At 43.0% G+C, this 22437-nt stretch overlaps 1 long non-coding RNA gene across 3 annotated transcripts; it reads left to right on the forward strand.

Annotated features, from left to right (window-relative positions):
- Positions 1 to 3: 3 nt before the first annotated feature.
- Positions 4 to 21964, forward strand: LOC147342191 (uncharacterized). Of its 3 annotated transcripts, XR_015157393.1 has the most exons (4): positions 16 to 160; positions 643 to 869; positions 18360 to 18466; positions 18873 to 21964. It is a non-coding gene; the product is annotated as an uncharacterized LOC147342191 (long non-coding RNA). The 3 variants fall into 3 exon arrangements; XR_015157391.1 differs by lacking the exon at positions 643 to 869 and having other exon boundaries at positions 4 to 160; XR_015157392.1 differs by lacking the exons at positions 16 to 160; positions 643 to 869 and adding an exon at positions 15501 to 15651.
- Positions 21965 to 22437: the final 473 nt, after the last annotated feature.

Genomic DNA, 22437 nt, shown 5'->3' on the forward strand with positions numbered 1-22437 from the left:
GGCAAGAAGTCAATAGGCAGCAGGTGAGTTGCCGCTGCGATCTCCTTCCCGGTCGACTCTCCTCAGAAGAGAACAGGGCTGCCCCCTGTCCTTCAGCCCAGCTCTCCTGTTTTCTCATCATCTCAGCAGGACAGGAAAGACAGAGCCCGCCAGAACCAAGGTAGTGTGTTCAACTCTAGCACGAGCTTTCAAACCAGCAAAAGATCACACAGAACCAAGTGAAGACAGGAGGGGCCTGACTTCTCAGGGACCACTGTGGGGAGAGGAGAGGACCCTTCACTTCTTTCTAGGGTCCCAGGAGGCCCCAGGGGCCTGGCTGGTTTACACACTGGGGGCCCGCTGACCACAGCCATGGTGTCCTGACTGAGGGGACGTGTGACCCCAGGTGGGGGGTCTGGGGACTGTGTGAGTCTCACCCCCTCTGCATGGTCAGGATCGTGTGCGGGGAGACCCCACACACAAAGCTAAGAAAGAGGGAAGAGCACGTGAGAGCTTCACTTGTGTTTAGGAATGAATGCTTTAGTGTATTCACTTTACACAGGCCTGTACCTGTTTGCCTCTTTACCCCTGCGAGGTTCCCCCTCCCTGGGGCTCCTGGGGACTCCTCAGGTGGGCTACCTGGTAATTATTCCAATTCACCAGAATGAACATGGTGAGAAGAGAGGCAGGCATCTGGTTGATTGACTGCAGGGTATGTGGATCAGGCAAAAAGCCAGTGGGATCAGGTGAGGTTGCTGCCATGACCTCCTTCAGGTCGACCGTCCTACTCAGCAGAGACCAGACCTGCCCCTCGTCTTCCAGCCCTGCGTCTGGTGTGTTTTCTCAGCTCCTCAGTGGGACAAGAAAGGATCGAGCCTGCCAGAACCAAGGTGGTGCCTTCAACATGATCATGACAGCCATAGAAACAGTTAATATCACAGAACCAAAGGAAAAGGGGAGGACTTCTGTGGGACAATGTGGGGAGAGGAGACCAACCCTACCCTTCTTTCTACCATCCCAGGAGGTTACAGGAACCCCCTCATTTCCACCTTAGGGGTCCAACCAGCAGAAACTGGTGTCCTAAGCAAGGGTTGTGTGACCCCGAGTGCAGTGTCTAGGAGGTGGAATCACTTTGGAGACTGGAAATGTGCTGGGTTTGGAAATTGTGTGGGTCTCATCCCATGCGCATGAGTCAGGAACCTGTACCCGGAGACCCTGTGTCTGCTCTTTACCTGCAGCCTGTCTTGTCCCCCCTGAGATTCCCATCCTCTGAATTGAGGGTGTTGCCCTGATTAACCTGTGGGTCCTTTTCCTTCTGTTCATCTAGTTGCATTCATATAAGATCAGGCACCTTTGAGTGGGTTGCTGCTGTGTGTTCTGCTGGGTGACATCACCTTTGGTGGTGTCATATTAATGTCATAACATAGCACATCTAATTTATAGGGTCACCGTGGTCTGGTTTCTTCTAGAATGAGTTCATGTAATTTAATATGTAATTTATTGTTATTTTATATTGGAATAGCATTGATTTCCAACATTTTGTTTGTTTTAGGTGTACATGAACTTGATTCAGTTATACATGGATGTCTATCCTTTTTCTATTTTTTCCTCATATAGGATATTATAGATTTTTTTTTTCAGTAGAGTTCCCTATTCTATTCAGTAGATCCTTTTTCATTATCAACTTGATATATGTGAGTGTGTATATTTTCATCCCAAACTCTTTATTCCTCTCCTGTAACTTTCTTTTGATAATCATAATTTGGTTTTCTCAGGCTGTGAGTCTGTTTTGTTTTATACCTTAGTTCATTGGTATGAATTTATAGATTCTACCTGTATGTGGTATCTTAGGATATTTGTCTTTTTCTCTCTGACTTACCTCACTTAGTATGAAAGTCCATCAATGGTACTGCCAGTATGATGTTTTGTTTTGTTTTATGGCTGAGTAATGTTCCAGTGTGGGGCTTTCCTGGTAGGTTAGTGGTAAAGACTGCCCCTGCAGTGCAGGGACGTGGGTTTGATCCCTGAGTTTGGAAGATTCCCTTGAGGAGGGCTTGGCAACCCACTTCAGTACTCTTGCCTGGGAAATCCCATAGACAGAGGAGCCTGATGGGCTGAAGTCCATGGGGTGGCAAAGAGTCAGACATGACTGAGTGACTAGACAACAACAGCATTTGTTTTAAGGTGTATATTTTGACTGGAACAGAGCTAGTTACTCCTTGCCTACTGGGAGCCGGCGTGAGGACTTCCACCCATGGCAAAGGTCATGAGGAAGGAGGCTCGACATACGCAAAGGCGGGATCGAGCCTCAGGAGTCCCCCTGGAAATTTTCGAGCATCTACCCCCAAAAACCAGAGCCTTCCTACTTTACTACTTTGTGCTCTCACCTACACCTCTGACTTTACGGGGGGCTGTCCCCCACCACCTCTTTCGGAGAAGGAGTTAACTTAGAGCTCCAGTTAATAATTATTCCTGGCATGACAGGAGTGTTTCAACCTACAAACTCCTCTGAAGATTCTCTAGCCTGCCTGACAGGCTTGTCCGGCCACATGTGATTGCTCACAGCCTCCCAACCGTGAGAGGCAAGAGATGCTTTAAACCTTCTAAAAACAGGTTCTTTAAAGAAGTTAGAAAACTATTAGCATAAGTATAGTGGGCTGATTAGAAATTGTATTCGTGAAGGGTTTTTCATTTGTTGAGCCAATTTTCACGGCTAAGTTTCCACATCCCCTGCCCTTATACACATTAATGAATATATAGAAGAAATAAGTATTAACCTTTGATATTAATCACGTTAGACCTTAGGCTAAGCAAATTCTTTCCTTAATTAAAACCCACTACACCCTCACCCTATAGGAATGTAACTTTATTTGGATGGTGTCTGTTTTAAGAATAATCACCCCTGGAGAAATAAGTGTTGACTGACCGCTGTCACAAGGAGAGGGTCATAAATTGTCAGCAGGCCCCCTGGCCAGAAGATGATGTAACACCCCTAAGACCTCTGTATACATCTGTATGAAGCACCTGACTTTAATAAAAGTCAGGACTGCTGACCCCTCGTGACTTTTGTATAACATCTCAGTGTATAAAAACAGACCCTGGAAAATAAAGAATTGGGATCAGTTCCTTGAAAGACTGGTCTCTCCATGTCATTCTCTCTCTCAAACTCTGGCTGAGTTTCCATCTGGAGCGTGGAGCCCGCCAAGCTTACTAATTTTGCCTGGGCTTCTAAGATCTGACTGGGGAGGCCTCAGTGTCTCCTCTCCTTCGGGAGGATGGAAGGACGCCTGCGGCCTACGTAAGTGGTGCAAACTTCTTGTCTTGAAGTTTTATTGGTTTCCCTCGTAAACCAAGCTACTCAGCTTCTTTTCTCCACTGAATTTTCCTGCTGAGCTATCCTCATTCTATTACTCTTTATATCTCTAATTAATATCTAATTAAAGCCAGTGTATTCGCCAACGCTGTCTCCCCTTCGAACTCCCTGGATCAGCTGGGGCTGGACCTCGGCACTTGCCCTTTTCTTATTTGGTAACCATAATTTTCTTTTCTAAGTCTGTGGATCTGTTTCTCTTTCTAATGACGTTCATTCATATCCGTTTTTAGATTCCACCAGAAGTGGTATTATATGATATTTGTCTTTCCCCATCTCACTTCACTTAGTATGATCACCTATAGTTTCTTCCCTATAACTGGATGTGGCATCATTTCATCCTTCTCTATGTCTGAGTAATATTGCATTGTGTGTATGTACCCCATCTTCTGTATCCATTCATCCATTCATGAACACTTAAGTTGCTTCTGCATCTTGGCTATTGTACCCAGTGCTACCATGATGTTTGTGTGCAGGTGTTTATAAATTTTGGTTTTCTCTGGATCTATGCCTTGGTATGAAATTGCTGCATCACTTGAGTTTTTTTTTAAGAACCTCCATAATGTTCTGCCTAGTGGTTATACTGATTTACATTCCTACCAACAGTGTAGGAGGGCTCCCTTCTCACCACACCCTCTTCAGAATTTATACTTGTAGATTTTTCGAGATGGTCATTCTGATAGATCAATGTGAGGTGATACCTCATAGTATATTTGATTTGCCTTTCTCTAAGAACTAGTGATGATGAGCATCTTTTCATGTGCTTTATGGCCATCTATGACTTCTTTGGGGAAATGTGCATTTAGATCTTTGGACGATTTTTTGTTAGGTGAGTTGTTGTTGAGCTGTATGAGTTGTTTGTATGTGTTGGAGATAAATTCCCTGTGGGTATCTTCGGTTGCAAGGATTATTTCCATTCTGAGGGTTGTCTTTTTCTTTAACCAATGGTTTCCTTTGCTGTGCAAATGCTTTTAATGTTTATTAGGTCCCATTTGTTTTTATTTTTCATGATCACAAATGCTGAATTTTATGTTAAAGTATGTTCTGCTTTCTTCCTCAAGAGTTTCATGGTATCTCTCCTTTTATTTAGATCTTTAATTTGTCTGGAGTTTCTTTTTCTGTGTGGTGTTAGGGAGTATTCTAATTCCATTGTCATTTTCTTTTTATTTTTTTAAATTTTATTTTATTTTTAAACTTTACAATATTGTATTAATTTTGCCAAATATCGAAATGAATCCGCCATAGGTATACCCACGCCCCCAATCCTGAACCCTCCACCCTCCTCCCTCCCCTCCCCTCCCTCTGGGTCATCCCAGTGCACCAGCCCCAAGCCTCCAGTACCGTGCATTGAACCTGGACTGGCGACTTGTTTCATACATGATATTATACATGTTTCAATGCTATTTTCCCAAATCTCCCCACCCTCTCCCTCTCCCACAGAGTCCATAAGACTGATCTATACATCGGTGTCTCTTTTGCTGTCTCGTACACAGGGTTATTGTTTCCATCTTTCTAAATTCCATATATATGCGTTAGTATACTGTATTGGTGTTTTTCTTTCTGGCTTACTTCACTCTGTATAATAGGTTCCAGTTTCATCCATCTCATTAGAACTGATTCAAATGTATTCTTTTTAAAGGCTGAGTAATACTCCATTGTGTATATGTACCACAGCTTTCTTATCCATTCATCTGCTGATGGGCATCTAGGTTGCTTCCATGTCCTGGCTATTATAAACAGTGCTGTGATGAACATTGGGGTACACGTGTCTCTTTCCCTTCTAGTTTCCTCAGTGTGTATGCCCAGCAGTGGGATTGCTGGATCATAAGGCAGTTCTATATCCAGTTTTTTAAGGAATCTCCACACTGTTCTCCATAGTGGCTGTACTAGTTCGCATTCCCACCAACAATGTAAGAGAGTTCCCTTTTCTCCACACCCTCTCCAGCATTTATTGCTTGTGGACTTTTGGATCGCAGCCATTCTGACTGGTGTGAAATGGTACCTCATAGTGGTTTTGATTTGCATTTCTCTGATAATGAGTGATGTTGAGCATCTTTTCATGTGTTTGTTAGCCATCTGTATGTCTTCTTTGGAGAAATGTCTATTTAGTTCTTTGGCCCATTTTTTGATTGGGTCATTTATTTTTCTGGAGTTGAGCTGTAGGAGTTGCTTGTATATTTTTGAGATTAGTTGTTTGTCAGTTGCTTCATTTGCTATTATTTTCTCCCATTCTGAAGGCTGCCTTTTCACCTTGCTAATAGTTTCCTTTGTTGTGCAGAAGCTTTTAAGTTTAATTAGGTCCCATTTGTTTATTTTTGCTTTTATTTCCAATATTCTGGGAGGTGGGTCATAGAGGATCCTGCTGTGATGTATGTCAGAGAGTGTTTTGCCTATGTTCTCCTCTAGGAGTTTTATAGTTTCTGGTCTTACGTTGAGATCTTTAATCCATTTTGAGTTTATTTTTGTGTATGGTGTTAGAAAGTGTTCTAGTTTCATTCTTTTACAAGTGGTTGACCAGTTTTCCCAGCACCACTTGTTAAAGAGGTTGTCTTTAATCCATTGTGTATTCTTGCCTCCTTTGTCAAAGATAAGGTGTCCATATGTGCGTGGATTTATCTCTGGGCTTTCTATTTTGTTCCATTGATCAATATTTCTGTCTTTGTGCCAGTACCATACTGTCCTGATAACTGTGGCTTTGTAATAGAGCCTGAAGTCAGGCAGGTTGATTCCTCCAGTTCCATTCTTCTTTCTCAAGATAGCTTTGGCTATTCGAGGTTTTTTGTATTTCCATACAAATTGTGAAATTATTTGTTCTAGCTCTGTGAAGAATACCGTTGGTAGCTTGATAGGGATTGCATTGAATCTATAAATTGCTTTGGATAGTATACTCATTTTCACTATATTGATTCTTCCAATCCATGAACATGGTATATTTCTCCATCTATTAGTGTCCTCTTTGATTTCTTTCACCAGTGTTTTATAGTTTTCTATATATAGGTCTTTAGTTTCTTTAGGTAGATATATTCCTAAGTATTTTATTCTTTCCGTTGCAATGGTGAATGGAATTGTTTCCTTAATTTCTCTTTCAGTTTTCTCATTATTAGTGTATAGGTATGCAAGGGATTTCTGTGTGTTGATTTTATATTCTGCAACTTTACTATAATCATTGATTAGTTCTAGTAATTTTCTGGTGGAGTCTTTAGGGTTTTCTATGTAAAGGATCATGTCATCTGCAAACAGTGAGAGTTTTACTTCTTCTTTTCCAATTTGGATTCCTTTTATTTCTTTTTCTGCTCTGATTGCTGTGGCCAAAACTTCCAAAACTATGTTGAATAGTAATGGTGAAAGTGGGCACCCTTGTCTTGTTCCTGACTTTAGAGGAAACGCTTTCAATTTTTCACCATTGAGGATAATGTTTGCTGTGGGTTTGTCATATATAGCTTTTATTATGTTGAGGTATGTTCCTTCTATTCCTGCTTTCTGGAGAGTTCTTATCATAAATGGATGTTGAATTTTGTCAAAGGCTTTCTCTGCATTTATTGAGATAATCATATGGTTTTTGTTTTTCAATTTGTTAATGTGGTGTATTACATTGATTGATTTGTGGATATTGAAGAATCCTTGCATCCCTGGGATAAAGCCCACTTGGTCATGGTGTATGATCTTTTTAATGTGTTGTTGGATTCTGATTGCTAGAATTTTGTTAAGGATTTTTGCATCTATGTTCATCAGTGATATTGGCCTGTAGTTTTCTTTTTTTGTGGGATCTTTGTCAGGTTTTGGTATTAGGGTGATGGTGGCCTCATAGAATGAGTTTGGAAGTTTACCTTCTTCTGCAATTTTCTGGAAGAGTTTGAGCAGGATAGGTGTTAGCTCTTCTCTAAATTTTTGGTAGAATTCAGCTGTGAAGCCGTCTGGACCTGGGCTTTTGTTTGCTGGAAGATTTTTGATTACAGTTTCAATTTCCGTGCTTGTGATGGGTCTGTTAAGATTTTCTATTTCTTCCTGGTCCAGTTTTGGAAAGTTGTAGTTTTCTAAGAATTTGTCCATTTCTTCCACGTTGTCCATTTTATTGGCATATAATTGTTGATAGTAGTCTCTTATGATCCTTTGTATTTCTGTGTTGTCTGTTGTGATCTCTCCATTTTCATTTCTAATTTTATTGATTTGATTTTTCTCCCTTTGTTTCTTGATGAGTCTGGCTAATGGTTTGTCAATTTTATTTATCCTTTCAAAGAACCAGCTTTTGGCTTTGTTGATTTTTGCTATGGTCTCTTTTGTTTCTTTTGCATTTATTTCTGCCCTAATTTTTAAGATTTCTTTCCTTCTACTAACCCTGGGGTTCTTCATTTCTTCCTTTTCTAGTTGCTTTAGGTGTAGGGTTCCATTGTCATTTTCATTGCTAAGAAACCTGCCTGGTGTCCTCCACTGTGGCTGTTTTCTATTTCCATTTCCAGCATCTGGTGTAGGAGAGTTCCCTTTTCTCCATACCCTCTCCAGCATTAACTATTTGTAGACTTTCTGTTTATGGCCATTCTGACCTGGTGTGAGGTATTTGAAGTTTTGATTTGCATTTCTCCCATCTTTACTGATATTAACATAGTTTCATGTCATTTTTTTTAGACAGTGTGAGTTAACTTATTTATTCAAATCGGGTTTTCACACACCTGCCCTGTTTTGGATATTTTTCTGATGACCTTCCCTAGGACATTTCTTGAGGGCAGGTATTTTTTACTTATAGCCCCACAGTTCACAGGGTCGCTACAAGTCGGACACGACTAAGTGACCTCACTTTCACTTTTCACTTTCATCCATTGGAGAAGGAAATGGCAGCCCACTCCAGTATTCTTGCCTGGAGAATCCCAGGGACGGGGGAGCCTGGTGGGCTGCCATCTATGGGGTTGCACAGAGTCGGACACGACTGAAGCGACTTAGCAGCAGCAGCAGCAGCCACAGGCCTTGTGAATATCAAGTGCCCATCAGCATTGGTTTCAAAGGTTTGTTGTGAGAAATGACCACAAGGTGGTTACTGTCTTTATGCTCAACTCTGGTTACTGGGGGAACCAGAGTCTTAGGGAAAGTCCTGTTCCTGGATTGTCAATCAGAGTGGAATGTGCCAGAAGAAACACCCAAGGCTTGTGTCCCATTCCTTCTTCCTTCCTTACCCCCACATCCTGGACAAATCCTAATTCTTGCCATCCCACTCTGTGGAGGGTGCTTTCATCCATAGATGGGGTGACTGTAAAGAAGGAGCCTAGAGATGGGAACCCCAGCACCACGAGACATGGAGCCCATGGGGCTTTTCAAAGCTCCTCCAGCCCAGAGGCTCCACATCCTGTGGGTGCAGTAGGCATGGTTTCACTGCAGGAGGACCCCCTGGATCTGGAGGTTGTGGGCCCCTGCAGAGGCGAGCAGGCACGCCAGGTCCATGGGGCAGGGCTCATTGGCTGGTATATCCTCCCAGCTCTGTCAGCCCCATGATAGTCCATCCTTGGGAACCAAGCCTGCCCAGGGATGTGCCAGCAGTCCAGGGCACCAAGGCCTGAGGGGAACAGAGTCAGCATTCTCTTTTTATAATTCGTATTTGTATTAGCGTACAGGTGCCTTACAATGTGGTAGGGGGTGTTTGTTTGTTTTAGGTGTACACCAAACATGATTCCCTTCGCATAGATGCGGACATGTCCTTTTTTGGGTTTCCTTCCCATATAGTTTATTATGCGGTGTTGATTAAGGGTCCTTGTTGATTATTTTTAAAAGAGCGTGTGTATGTTCATCTCTACCTGCTCGTTTCTCACCACCCATCTCCTTTCCCTCTGAGGCCATTTCTCTTTGGTGAAGACGTCCATGTGCATCCACTTTTAGACCTCACCACTAAGTGTTACCATATAACGCTTGTCTTCCTCTGTCTCACGTAGTGTGATCGTCTCTACGTCCTTCCTTGTTGCTGGGCATGGCATGATGTCACCCCTTTATGGCTGAGCGATATTGCTCTGTGTGCGTGTACCCTGTCTTGTTTACCCTTTCATCTGTCCGTATCCACTGAGGCTTCATCCCTGTCTTGGCTCTTGTAAATAGTGCTGCCATGAATGTTGAGGTGCACCTGTCTTTTTTATTTTTAATTTTTTTTTAGTTTCAGGAAGGAGTTTTACAGACCATTTTCAAGGCCATCATATTCAGCCATAGATATTATGCAATACATAATATGTACTTTAGAATTGTATGGTTCCAAAGGGCACAGTTCATATAGACTAATGACACCCCTTCAGAGGTGAGCAAAGAGGTGGCCCTCTTTATAGCAATTCCTTAAACTCCAGGCTAAAAACTCTTGGGCCAAGTGAACTCTAAGAGTCTTTATGGATCTTATTGTTGTTCAATTGCCAAGTGGTGTCCAAGTCTTTGCAATCCCATGGACTGCAGCACACCAGGCTTCCCTGTCCTTCAGTGTCTCCTGGAGTTTGCTCAAACTCGTGTCCATTGATTCAGTGATGCCATCCAACCATCTCATTCTCTTTTTAAGGATCTGAATGTCCCTAATTCCACAGTGACATTATTATTTTCAAAAACCTTGTGTTAGCTCAAGCTTTGAAATGAAACTCTAACCCCTAAATGTGGCTGTTTTTGGAGAAAGGATACTTATAATTAAATGATGCCATAAGGGTGGGACCCTGATCTAATAAGTTTGGTGTCCTTGGAAGAAGCAGCAACACCAGGAGTGTGCAGGTATGGAGAAAAGAGCCGTGTGAAGACAAGAGAGAAAGTGGCCATCTGCAAGTCAAGGAGAGAAGCCTCAGGAGAGACATCACCACTGGCACCTGGATCCTGGACTTTCAGCACTATGAGGAAGTACACTTCTGTTGTTTAAGCCATCTAGTCTGGTGTATTTTATTTCAAACCTCAAGCTAGCACCTGTCTATTAAAATTACGGTTTTCTCTGGATCTGTGCCCAGGAATGGGATTGCTGGGTCCTGTGGTACTTCTCAGTTTAGTTTTTGATGAAACTTTGTCCTGTTCTCCTTCGTGGATTTCCTGACTTTCATTCCCACCAACAGGGAGGAGGGTTCTTTTCCTCCATCCCCTCTCCAGCACTTATTGTTGTAGATTTTCTATGCAGACCTTTCTGACGTGTGTGAGGTGATGCCACACTGTACTTCTGATTCGCAGTTTTCTAATACTCACAGATGCTGAGCATCTTTTCATGTGCTTCAGGCCATCTCTCTGTCTTCTGTGGAGAAAGGCCCATTTAACTCTTGTGCCTCTATTTAACTGGGTTGTTTCTTTGATATCAAGGTGGACAAGCTGTTTGTATGTTTTAGAGAGAAATTCCTCATGGGTGTTTTTGTTTGCAAATATAGTTCCATTTGGAGGGTTGTCTTTTGTTATGTTTATGGTTTCCTCTGCTATGTCAGTGCTTTTAAGGGGAATTAGGTCCCATTTATTTATTTTTGTTTTATTTTTGATGATTCTAAGAGGTGGGTCAAAAAAGAACTTGCTTCATTTTGTGTCACAGAGTGTTCTGCTGTTTTCCTCAAAAGTTTCATTACATATATATCCTTTTATTTAGATCTTTAATCTATTTGGAGTTTATTTTTGTGTATGCTGTTAGGGAGTATTCTAATTGCATTTCATTATCATTTCTTAAAAAACCTGTACGTTGGTCTCCATAGTGGCTGTTACTAATTTATCTTTTCACTGACAGTGTAAGAGGGTTCTCTTTTTTTCATGTTTTCCAGCATTTATATGTTTGTTCACATGTGGACAATGGCGGTTGTGAACTGTGTGAGGAAATTATTGTTGTTCAGCCACTCAGTTCTGTCTGACTCTTTGTGACCCCATGGACTGCATCATACCTTGCTTCTCTGTCCTTCTCTCCGAATCAGGTGGCCAAAGTATTTGAGCTTCAGCATCAGTCTGTCAATGAAAATTCAGGGTTTATTTCCTTTAGGATTCACTGGTTTGATCTCCTTGCTGTCCAAGGGTCTCTCAACCTTCTTCTCCAGCACCACAGTTTGAAAACATCAATTCTTCATCACTCAGCCTTCTTTATCGTCCAACTCTCACATCCGTACATGACTACTGGAGAACTATTTTGACTATACAGACTTTTGTTGCCAAATTAATGTCTCTGCTTTTTAATATGCTGTCTAGGTTTGTCATAGCTTTTGTTACAAAGGGCAAACATCTTTTAATTTCATGGCTGCAATCACTGTCCGCAGTGATTTTGGAACCCAAGAAAATAAAGTCTGTCATTGTTTCCATTGTTTCCCCATCTATTTGCCATGAAGTGATGGGACTGGGTGCCATGATCTTAGTTTTTTGAATGTTGAGTTTTAAACCAGCTTTTTCACTCTCCTCTTTCACCTTCATCAAGAGGCTCTTTAGTTCCTCTTCATTTTCTGCCATTAGGGTGGTGTCATCTGCATATCTAAGTTTATTGATATTTCTCCTATGAATCTTGAATCCAGCTTGTCCTTCATCCAGCCCAGCATTTCACATGATGTACTCTGCATATAAGTTAAATAAGCAGGGTGATAATATAAGCCCTGAAATACTCCCTTCCCAATTTGGAGCCTGTCCCAATTTCTATGTCTGGTTCTAACTGTTGCTTCTTGACCTGCATACAGATTTCTCAGGAGGCAGGTAAGGTGGTCTGGTATTCCCATCTCTAGAATTTTCTGATGTTTGTTGTGGTCCACACAGTCGAAGTCTTTAACATAATCAATGAAGCAGAAGTAGATGTTTTTCTGGAATTCTCTTGCTTTTTCTATGATCCAACAAGGATGTTGGCAATTCCCTTGCCTTTTCCAATCCAGCTTGTACATCTGTAAGTTCTTCATTCATGTACTATTGAAGCCTGGCTTGAAGGATTTTGAGCATTACCTTGCTATCTTGTGAAATGAGTGCAATTCTATGGTAGTTTGAACCTTCTTTGGCATTGACCTTATTTGGGATTGAACTGAAAACAATCATTTTCCAGTCCTGTGGTCACTGCTGAATTTTCCAAATTTGCTGCCATATTGAATGCAGCACTTTCACAGCATCATCTTTTAGGATTTGAAATAGCTTAACTGGAATTCCATCACCTCCACTAGCTTTGTTAGCAGTGATGCTTCCTGAGGCCCGCTTGACTTCACATTCCAGGATGTCTGTCTCTAGGTGAGTGATCACACCATCGTGGTTATCTGGGTCATTAAGACCTTTTTTGTATGGTTTTCCATGTATTCTTGCCACCTCTTCTTAATATCTTCTGCTTCTGTTAGGTCCATACTATTTCTGTCCTTTATTGTGCCCATATTTGCATGAAATGTTCCCTTGGTATCCTCTAATTTTCTTGAAGAGATCACTAGTCTTTCCCATTCTATCGTTTTCCTCTATTTCTTTGCATTGATCACTGAGGAAGGCTTTCTTATCTCTCCTTGCTATTCTTTGGAACTCTGCATTCAGATGGATATTACCGGGGTCCAGTCCCCGCTGATCCAGGGAGTTCGAAGGGGAGATGGCGTCAGTGAGTACACTGGCTTTAATTAAATATTAATCAAAGATATAAAGAGGAATAGAATGAGGATAGCTCAGCAGGAAAATTCAGTGGAGAAAAGAGGCTGAATAGCTTGGTTTATGTGGAAAACCAATAAAACTTCAAGCCAAGAAGTTTGCACCACTTAGGTAGGCCACAGGTGTCCTTCCGTTCTCCCATGGGAGAGGACACACTGAGGCCTCCCTGGTTGGATCTTAGAAACCCAGGCAAAATTAGTAAGCTTGGTGGGCCTCCGCGCTCCAGATGGAAATTCAGCCAGAGGTTGAGAGAAAGAATGACATGGGGAGACCAAGCTTCATTGAGCAAGGCCCGTAGCTTTATTTTCGACAGGGGCTTTTATACCATAAGTTACACATAGAGGATAATAGCGGGTGTGAAATCACGCAAAGTCAGCAGTCTTTGATCCTTATCAAAACTAGGGTTTCTTTTCTGCAAACTTATCGTACACAAATGGTTTAGGTGATTTACATCATCTTCTGGCCAGAAAGCCTATTAACATTTTATGACTCTGACAAAGGTTTGTCAACCATAAGACTTATTTTCTCTAAAAGTAATTATTTTAAAGTTTGGTGCCATCCTCTGAAGGTGTTAAAGTTGCATTCCTATAGGACAGAGGTGCAGTGGGTTTACAACAAAGGAAAGAATTTATTACCTTAAGGGTCTAAAGTTGCTAACACCAAGGCCACTACTTATTTTTTCTACATACCAACTATATTAATTAATACACATTCAAGGATACAATACAGGGGATGTGGAAACTTGGCAGCAAGCATTGGCCCATCAATGAAATCTTCTACTAGTTTTATTCTGGCAATTTCTAACTCTCCGAGAGGCTCTATGCTATTTGGATATCTTAAGCTTCCCGTGCCTCTCGCGGCTGGGAGACTGTAAACAATCGTATGCATAGCTGTAGGAGTCTGGGTAAACTTGTCAGGCAAGTTAGAGAGCCATCTGAGGGGTTTGGATTTAAACACTCCTATTATGCCCAGAAACTTTATTAACTGGAGCTGTAAGTTAACTCCTTTTCAGAGAGAGCGAGATGGCGGTGGGGGACAGCCCCCGTAAAGTCAGAGGTGAAAGCACAAAGCAGTAAAGTAGGCAGACTCTGGTTTTGGGGATAGATGCTCGAGAATATCCAGGGGGAGTCCTGAGGCTCCATCCCGCCTTTGAGTATGCCGAGCCTCCTTCCTCATGACCTTTGCCATGGGCGGAGTTCCTCACGCTGGCTCCCAGCAGGATATATCTTTCCTTTTCTCCTTTGCCTTTCACTTCTTTTCTCAGCTATTTGTAAGGGCTTCTCAGACAATCGTTTTGCCTTTTTGCATTTCTTTTTCTTGGGAATAGTTTTGATCACTGCCTCTTGTACAATGTTATGAACCTCTGTCCATAGTTCATCAGGCACTTATCTATCAGATCTAGTCCCTTAAATCTATTTCTCACTTCCACTGTATAATTGTAAAGGATTTGATTTAGGTCATACCTGAATGGCCTAGTGGTTTTCCCTTCTGTCTTCAAGTCTGAATTTTGCAATAAGGAGTTCATAATCTGGGTCACAGTCAGCTCCGGGTCTTGTTTTGGCTGACTGTATAGAGCTTCTCCATCTTTGGCTGCAAAGAATAGAATCAGTCTGAATTTGATATTGACCATCTGGTGATGTCCGTGTGTAGAGTCTTCTCTTGTGTTGTTGGAAGAGGGTGTTTGCTATGAACAGTGCATTCTCTTGGCAAAAGTCTTGTTTAGCCTTTGCCCTGCTTCATTTTGTTCTCCAAGGCCAAACTTGTGCGTTACCCCAGGTATCTCTTGACTTCCTAGTTTTGCATTTACGCATAGTGGTAAATGTGTACCTTGCTCACCTCGCCCCCCTCACTGCTGGTAACCATTAGTACTCTATATCAGTGAGTCTGCTTCAGAGAAAAATTCATTCCATGTGAACTCATTCATATATTAAATACCACATAAAATGATATCATGGAATTTTTCATTGTCTTCCTGACTTCACTTGGTAGGATAATCTCTAGGTTCATGTTTCTGAAAATGACATTATTTTAATATTTTCTCTATTTCATATATGAAAACAGAGATGCATATTTCATATATGAAAAGTGGTAACTTTTTCTATATTTTCTGTTTGAAAGTAGAGGTACATATTTCATATATGAAAGTGGTAGAATTTCCTTTATTTATATATGAATGTAGAGCAAGTGAACCAAGTCTTGTCTACACTGATGACGTTTAGACATGACCGGGTGCTTCTACAATGAGAACATTTAGACCTGACCCTATTCTGTCTACACTAGGACTGGAGACCTGGGTAGGACCTGGCCTGCCTCTGTCCTGGAAAACTGCGCCTTCGTCTGAATGTCAGCGCTCAGATGTCTGGGGCTGGAGCTGAGGTGGCTTCTCTGGGCAATGTGCTCTTCTCTGAGGGAGTTCCGTGGCCCTCCCGGGGTCGGGGCTGCAGTGGGCTCTGAGTCTCTCCCCCTGCCAGGTTCCCCCTCCCTGGGGCATGGAGGCTCCTCAGGTGGGCTACCTGGTAATCATTCCAATTTTCCAGCACATTCAGGTTGAGTAGGGAGGCAGGTTCACCTGCTGAGCTGATTCCAGGGATCGGGCAAGAAGTCAACGGGCAGCAGGTGAGATTGCCGCTGTGATCTCCTTCCGGTCGACTCTCCTCAGAAGAGAATAGGTCTGCTTCCCGTCCTTCAGCCCAGCTCTCCTGTTTCCTTTACACCTCAGTGGGACAGGAAAGACAGAGCCTGCCAGAACCAAGGTAGTGTGTTCAACATGATCATGACAGCTATAGAAACCGTTAATATCACACAGAACCAAAGAGAAAAGAGGAGGACTTCTCTGGGACAATGTGGGGAGAGGAGACCTACCCTGCACTTCTTTCTACCATCCCAGGAGGTTACAGGAATGTAACCTTAGGGGTCCAACCAGCGGAGACCTGGTGTCCCAGGCAAGGGTCATGTGACCCGAGGTGCAGGGATTGGGGAGGGGGTGTCGCCTTGGAGACTGTGGACATGTGTCCCCAGGTGCTGGGACTGGGGATGGTGTGGGCCTTACCCCATCTGCCACGGGTCAGGAACCTGTACCTGGAGACCCCACATCTGCTCTTGACTTGCAGTGTGTCTTGTCTCCTCTGAGATTCCCAACCTCTGAACTGAGGCTGTTGCCCTGATTAACCCGTGGTTCTTTTTCTTCTCTCTTCTTGTTGCTTTCCTTTGAGGTCAGGACCTTTGAGTGAGTTGCTGCTCTGTGGTCTCCTGAGTGAAAACCTTTGCTGGTGTCTTATTCATATCATGACATATCATATATCTAATTCATAGGGTCACCAGTGTCTGATATCCTCTAGACTGACCTCATGTAATTTAATTTTTATTTTGTATTGCAGTAGAATTGATTTTCAATGTTTTGTGTGTTTTAGGTGTACATGAACTTGATTCAGTTAGACATGTGTGAACGTTGCTCAGTCGTGTCCAACTCTTTGTGACCCCAGGGACTATACAGTGCATGGAATTCTCCAGACCTGGTCTCCCGCATTGCAGGCGGATTCTTTACCAGCTGAGCCACAAGGGAAGCCCTCAGTTATACATAGACACTTATCTATTCCTTTTCTGTTATTTTCTCATATAGGTTATTACAGTTTATTCAGTAAAGTTTCCAGTTCTGTTCAGTAGCTCCTTTTTCATTATTATATTTTAATTATTATATTTATTATTTATTATATATATTATATATAAATATATATTATATTATAAATAATATATATATATTATTAATATATATTGGCATATATATTTTCATCTCAAACTCTTAATTTATCCTTCTCTTCTACCTGTCTTTTGGTAAACATAATTTGGTTTCCTCAGGCTGTGAGTCTGTTCCTCTCTTGTACATTAGTTCATTGGTACGGTTTTATAGAGTCCACCTGCATGTGATATCTTAGGCTATTTGTCTTTTTCTGATTTACCTCACTTAGATGAAATTTATCAGTTCATCCATGCTGCTGCCAGTCTAATCATTTTGTTCTAAGGCTGAATAGTATTCCTGGGAAAAAATGAAGGCAATGTAGTCTTCATTTCTCTGTCAGTGGTCGTTTTGGTGGATTCTGTGTCTGGGCTATGGTAATAGTGCTGCGGTAAACACCAAGGTGCACATGTCACGATTCTCTCTGGATCTAAGCCCAGGAATAGGATCATAGGATCATATGTCACCACGATGTTTAGCATTTCAAGGAATCTCCACGCTGCCCACATCGTGGCTTCCTCATTTATATTCCCTCCAGAATGTAGGAGGATCCCATTTTCTGTACATTCTCTGAAGTATTTATTCTCTGTAGATCTCTTCGATGATGGCGATGGGGACCAGTGTGGGATGAAACCTTACTGTAGTTCTGATACACAAAATTTGTCCCTAACCCTTTTGTGTTGGTTTTTAAAGAAATGCTTGGTTGTGTTCGAATTCTAGTGGATTTAGTTTGTGTTTAAATTACTTCCCCTGTAAAGTCTTAAAGTTTTCCTGTAAGGGATATCACTTCCTTTTGTCTTCCTCTCTCTGGCTGTCATCACTTAGTGGGTGGTCCTCCAAGGGCCATCTTTGTGTTGACCAGTGGCACAACTGTACCACTTCAGTGGTGGCTTTTCCTGGCTGAGAAATCGCCATTGTATATCGTACCATATTTTCCTGAAGCTTAAACTTGTCAGTTAAAATGTTCTTGGGACTCTGGCTCTGGTACTGAAGGAGACGCTGCAGTGAATGGGGGGGGTCACGTGTCTTTTTGAATGATGGCTTTCTCGGGATATGAGCCCAGGTGTGGGTATGTCAGATCCTAGGCTTAGGTCTCTTGAAAGGTTTTTTTCCCCCCTGGTATGCAGAGGCTATGTTTTCTAGGGTTTTTTTTTTGGCTTTGTCCATTCCCAACCACCCTGTGGTGGGGTTCCATCATCCGCTGCCTCTCTCCTGCATTTACTGTAGACCTTTGAGGATGTCCATTCTCCATGGTGGGATTTGATGTCTTGGTGTTGTTTTGACATTCCTCGTTTCATAATTAGAGATGCTGAGTATCTTTCCTGTGGCCGTTTGGTTTTGTTTTCCTCTTACTTTTTTTTTCCGTTAGGGGTTTGAGGAATATACCTGTTGCAGTTGGCTTGTGTACACTTGGTTGTGTTTGGAACTGATCTCTGCAATACCAGCCCCTGGACATTTCCTGAGGGCAGCTGTCACAAACAGGCCCACAAGCCTTGTGAATTGAAAGGTGTCCGTCAGCCCAGGTGGTCGAGTTGTAGTTACAGGCAATGTCCATTAGGCGGCAGCACTTCTTCATTCTCAACTCCGGTCCTCCTGCAAACCAGAGCCTTAAGGGAGTGTCAGCTTCCTGGGCTGGCAATTGAAGTGGAATGGGCCTGAGCAAACATTCAAGGGCTTGTATCTCACTATTACTTCTCCCTAAAGCTACTCCCCTCCCCTCCCCTCCAGACTCATCCCAGCCTGGGCCATAACCCCTGCTAAGGTGCCTAGGAGGCTGCACTCTCAGGATGGAGACTTGAACTGGGGACCCCATCACCAGGACCCCTGGCGACTAGGTGAGCTTTCCAAGGTCCTCAAAGGCAGAGGGTGTGCCCACATCCTTTGGGTGCACGAGGGCGTGTGGTCCAGACTGAGCCAACCAGACAATGCAGGTGTACTCGAGCTCTAAATTAAGGGCCCCCTCTCCGGTGCCACGCCCCCATCCCAGTCATGGGAACCAAGCCTGCTCAGGTTCCAGGGAAGGGGTAGCAGCTGGGAGTCAGGGAGGCTGGAAGGAAAGTCAGGGAGGCTGGAAGGAAAGTCAAGGAGGCTGGAAGGAAAGAAATAGATATTGCTGTTATTTCTTTTTGTTTTCTTTAGTCTCATGCCAGTGCTACATTTGAATAGAGCTGATTTGTGGTTTTGAGCTTGTTTTGACTGTACAGATGCTTGATTCATCTTCTCTGGGTTCTTTTTCCATAGAGGTGATTGCAGAAGATAGAGAAAAATTCCCTGGGCTGATCATCAGATCCTTGTGCAGTATCTATCAGAGATACTGATTTTATGTGAATGTCAAAGGAAGGAGGAATGAATTCTTGTGGATTATCTATACATATACAGATTTTGGTGTATATGTTGGAGTAATGGATTTCTTTATGTATGTTAATCCCAATCTCCTGCATATCATACTGGCCTTTTTTTTTTTTTTTAATAATTCTTTGTGTTTGATTTTTCAAAGGCTCCTTTTGTGTTGTAAATTAGTTCCTTTTTTATCTCATTTTAATTTTGCCTGGAATGTTATCTGCTAGTTTCTTTCTTTGTCTAGTAGATTTCACTTAGCACGTGATCCTTCAAGGTCCAACCTTGTAGAGAAGAGTGGAAAATACCATAATTTCAGTAATGCTTTTTATGACTGAGTAATAGTCTACTGTATATATGTACCACATCTTGTTTAAGCTTTAGCTGTGGGTGGAAATTTTGTGGTTCCTGCCTTGCCTATTGGAAGCTGTGCTACAGTGAACAGTGGGGTGCATGTCTCTCTATGAATGGTGGTTTTCTTGGGATTTAGAACTGCTCATGTTGTACCTTGAAGCTTCCAGGCATATGCTCACTTTGTGAACAAATATGAGGCCTCTGCTTAGAGGTTCAGCTCGTTTATAACTATGAGGTCTGTAGGTAGACTCTCAGCTCGTGGACAACAATGATGCTTTATTCAGACTGTCAGCTCATGTGTAAGTTTGAGGCCTCTAGGCACACCCTCAGATCATCTGTCCAATGAGGTTTCTAGCAGAATTTCAGCTCGAGTATTACTATGCGGCCACTGAGCATATCCTCAGCTTGTGTATAAATACGAGGCCACAGAGAAGATGCTAAGATGGTGTATAACTAGGAGACCTCTCAGCAGATGCTCAGCTTGTATACAACTATGAGGACTCAGGCTGGTGCTCAGCTCCTGTATAACTATGAGGCCTCTGGGCAGACACTCAGCCGGTATATAACTCAGAGGCCTCAAACAGGTGCTCAGCTTGAGTATAACTATGAGTTCTCTAGACAGAAGCTCAGCTCCTCTGAGGCCTCTAGGCAGACTCTCAGATCCTGTGAGCCAATGAGGCTTCTAGGCAGATGTTCAGCATGTGCATAACTATCAGGCCTCTAGTAGATGCTCAGCTTGTGTTTAACTATGAGGCCTCTAGACAGGTGCTCAGATCCTGTGGGCCTATGAGGCCTTTAGGCAGATGCTCAGTTCGTGTGTGTCTGTCTGCTCAGCTCGTGTATATGAGGACTCAGGTGAGACGCTCAGCTCCTGTGTTTCTATGAGGGCTCTAGGTAGATGCTCAGCTCATGTCTGTCTAGAGGCCTCAGACAGACTCTCACTTGTGAATAAAATGAGCTGTCTAGGCAGACGCTCATCTCTTGTGGGCTTACGAGGCCTCCAGAAGCTCTCGTGTGCCTGTCTGGAGCTTCAAGGAAGATGCTCAGCTCCTGTATAACTAAGAGGCCTGAGGGCAGACTCTCAGCTGGTGTATAACTCAGAGGCCTCTAGGGAGACGCTCATCTTCTGTGTTCCTATGAGGCCTCTAGACAGGTGTGCACCTCATGTCTCTCAGGAGGCCTCAAGGAAGATCTCCACACAATAGTGCTTATGAGGACTCTAGGCAAACTCTCAACTTGCGTACAACTATGAGACCTCTAGGCAGATGCGCAACTCCTATGGGCTTATGAGGCCTCTAGGCAGATCTCAGCTCCTGTGGGCCTATAAGGTCTTTAGGCAGATGCTCAGCCTGTGAGGCCTCTAGGCAGAAACTCAGCTCCTCTTTCCTGTGAGGCCTCTAGACAGACACTCAGCTCCTGTGTTCCCATGAGGCCTCTAGACAGATGCTTAGCTCTTGTAGGCCAAGAGACTTCTAGGCAGATGTTCAATTCCTGTGGGGCTGTGAGTCCTCTAGGCAGACACTCAGCTCCTGTGGGCCTAGAAGCGTCTATGCAGATGCTCAACTCCTGTTTTCCTATGAGGCCTCTAGACAGAGGCTCAGCTTGTGTCTGTCTAGAGACCTCAAGGCAGATGCTCAGCTTGTGTATGAGTCCTTTAGGCTGATGGTAAGATCCTGTGGTCCTCTGCGGCCTTTTGGCAGACCTCAGCTTTAGTCTGTCTAAAGACCTCAAGGCAGACGCTCAGCTTGTGTATAACTATGAGGCCTCTAGGCAGACCCTCAGCTTGCGTCTATCTAGAGACTTCAAGGCAGACACACAGCTTGAGTATAATATGAGGCCTCGAAACAGACACTCAGCTCCTGTTTCCCTGTGAGGCCTCTAGGCAGACGCTCAGCTTGTGTATAACTCTGAGGCCTCTAGAGAGACATTCAGTTTGTGTCTGTCTAGAGACCTGAAGGCAGACACTCATCTTGTGTGTAATTTGAGTCCTCTCGGTAGATGCTCAGATCTGTGAGCCTCAGAGGCCTCTAGAGGGACTCTCGGCTCCTGTTTCCTGTGAAGACTCTAGGCTGATGCTCAGCTCCTGTGGGCCTATGAGGCCTTTAGCCAGATGCTCAGCTTGTGCCTGTCTAGAGACCTCAAGGCAGATGCTCGGCTCCTGTTGTCCTGTAAGGCCTCTAGGCAGACACTCAACTCCTGTGGAACCATGAGGGCTCTAGACAGATGCTCAGCATGTGTCTTACTAGGAGGCCTTTAGGCAGAAGCTGAGCTCATTTATAGCTATACGGCTTCTAGTAAGACATCTTTTGTGCGCCTGTGGGGCCTCTAGGCTTTCACTCAGCTGGTGTTCCAAGGAAGCCCCTAGGCAGATGCTCACCTTGTGTGTAGCTATGAGGCCCTGTGCAGACACTCAGCTCCTGTGGTCTGTGAGCCTCTTGGTGATTCTCCAGTTGCGTATGTTATGAAGCCTCTCTCAGCTCCTTTGCATCCAGTGTCCTATTAAATTGATTATCAGTTAACACCTAGGTATACTATGTCTGATCTATCTATATTCTGTAGTAACAAATTATTCAAAATACCTGAATGTGAATCTATATATGTATATTTAAAGTTAAATAAACACTTATACACTATAACCCATATCACCTTGTCTGTCAATGTTACTTCAATTATAACTAAAGGCATAGTTAAGAAAAAAAAAAGTGAAACACAAATTTTCAGCAATTGCTCTGGTATGCTCCACTCTGAATTATAAGCCCAAATCAGGACTTTTCCTTAGGCTCTCATAGCCTGTGTGGCCACAGTTAACATGAGGAACTTCTGCCATCTTGTGGCACTTCCCGCTGTCGCAACCAGCGACAATTGTCGCTGACAATTATGGGTAATGAGCAATTAATATTCACAAGATTTTTCATGCCCTAATGACCCCACCCTTAAAAAATGATATAAGGGATAATGAATAAAAAATGTAAAATAGGGAAACTGTCAGAAAATATGAAAAAGTAAATACAGCTGCAATGTTTAAAAAAATAACAGGTATAAAAGTTCACCATAATGCAACTCATTCAGTTCAGTTCAGTTCAGTTGCTCAGTCGTGTCTGACTCTTTGTGACCC

Source organism: Bos grunniens, chromosome 29 (genome assembly GCF_055505025.1).
Source record: "Bos grunniens cultivar Pamir isolate PY7600 chromosome 29, Bosgru_T2T1.0, whole genome shotgun sequence".
Classification (NCBI taxonomy): Eukaryota; Metazoa; Chordata; class Mammalia; order Artiodactyla; family Bovidae; genus Bos; species Bos grunniens.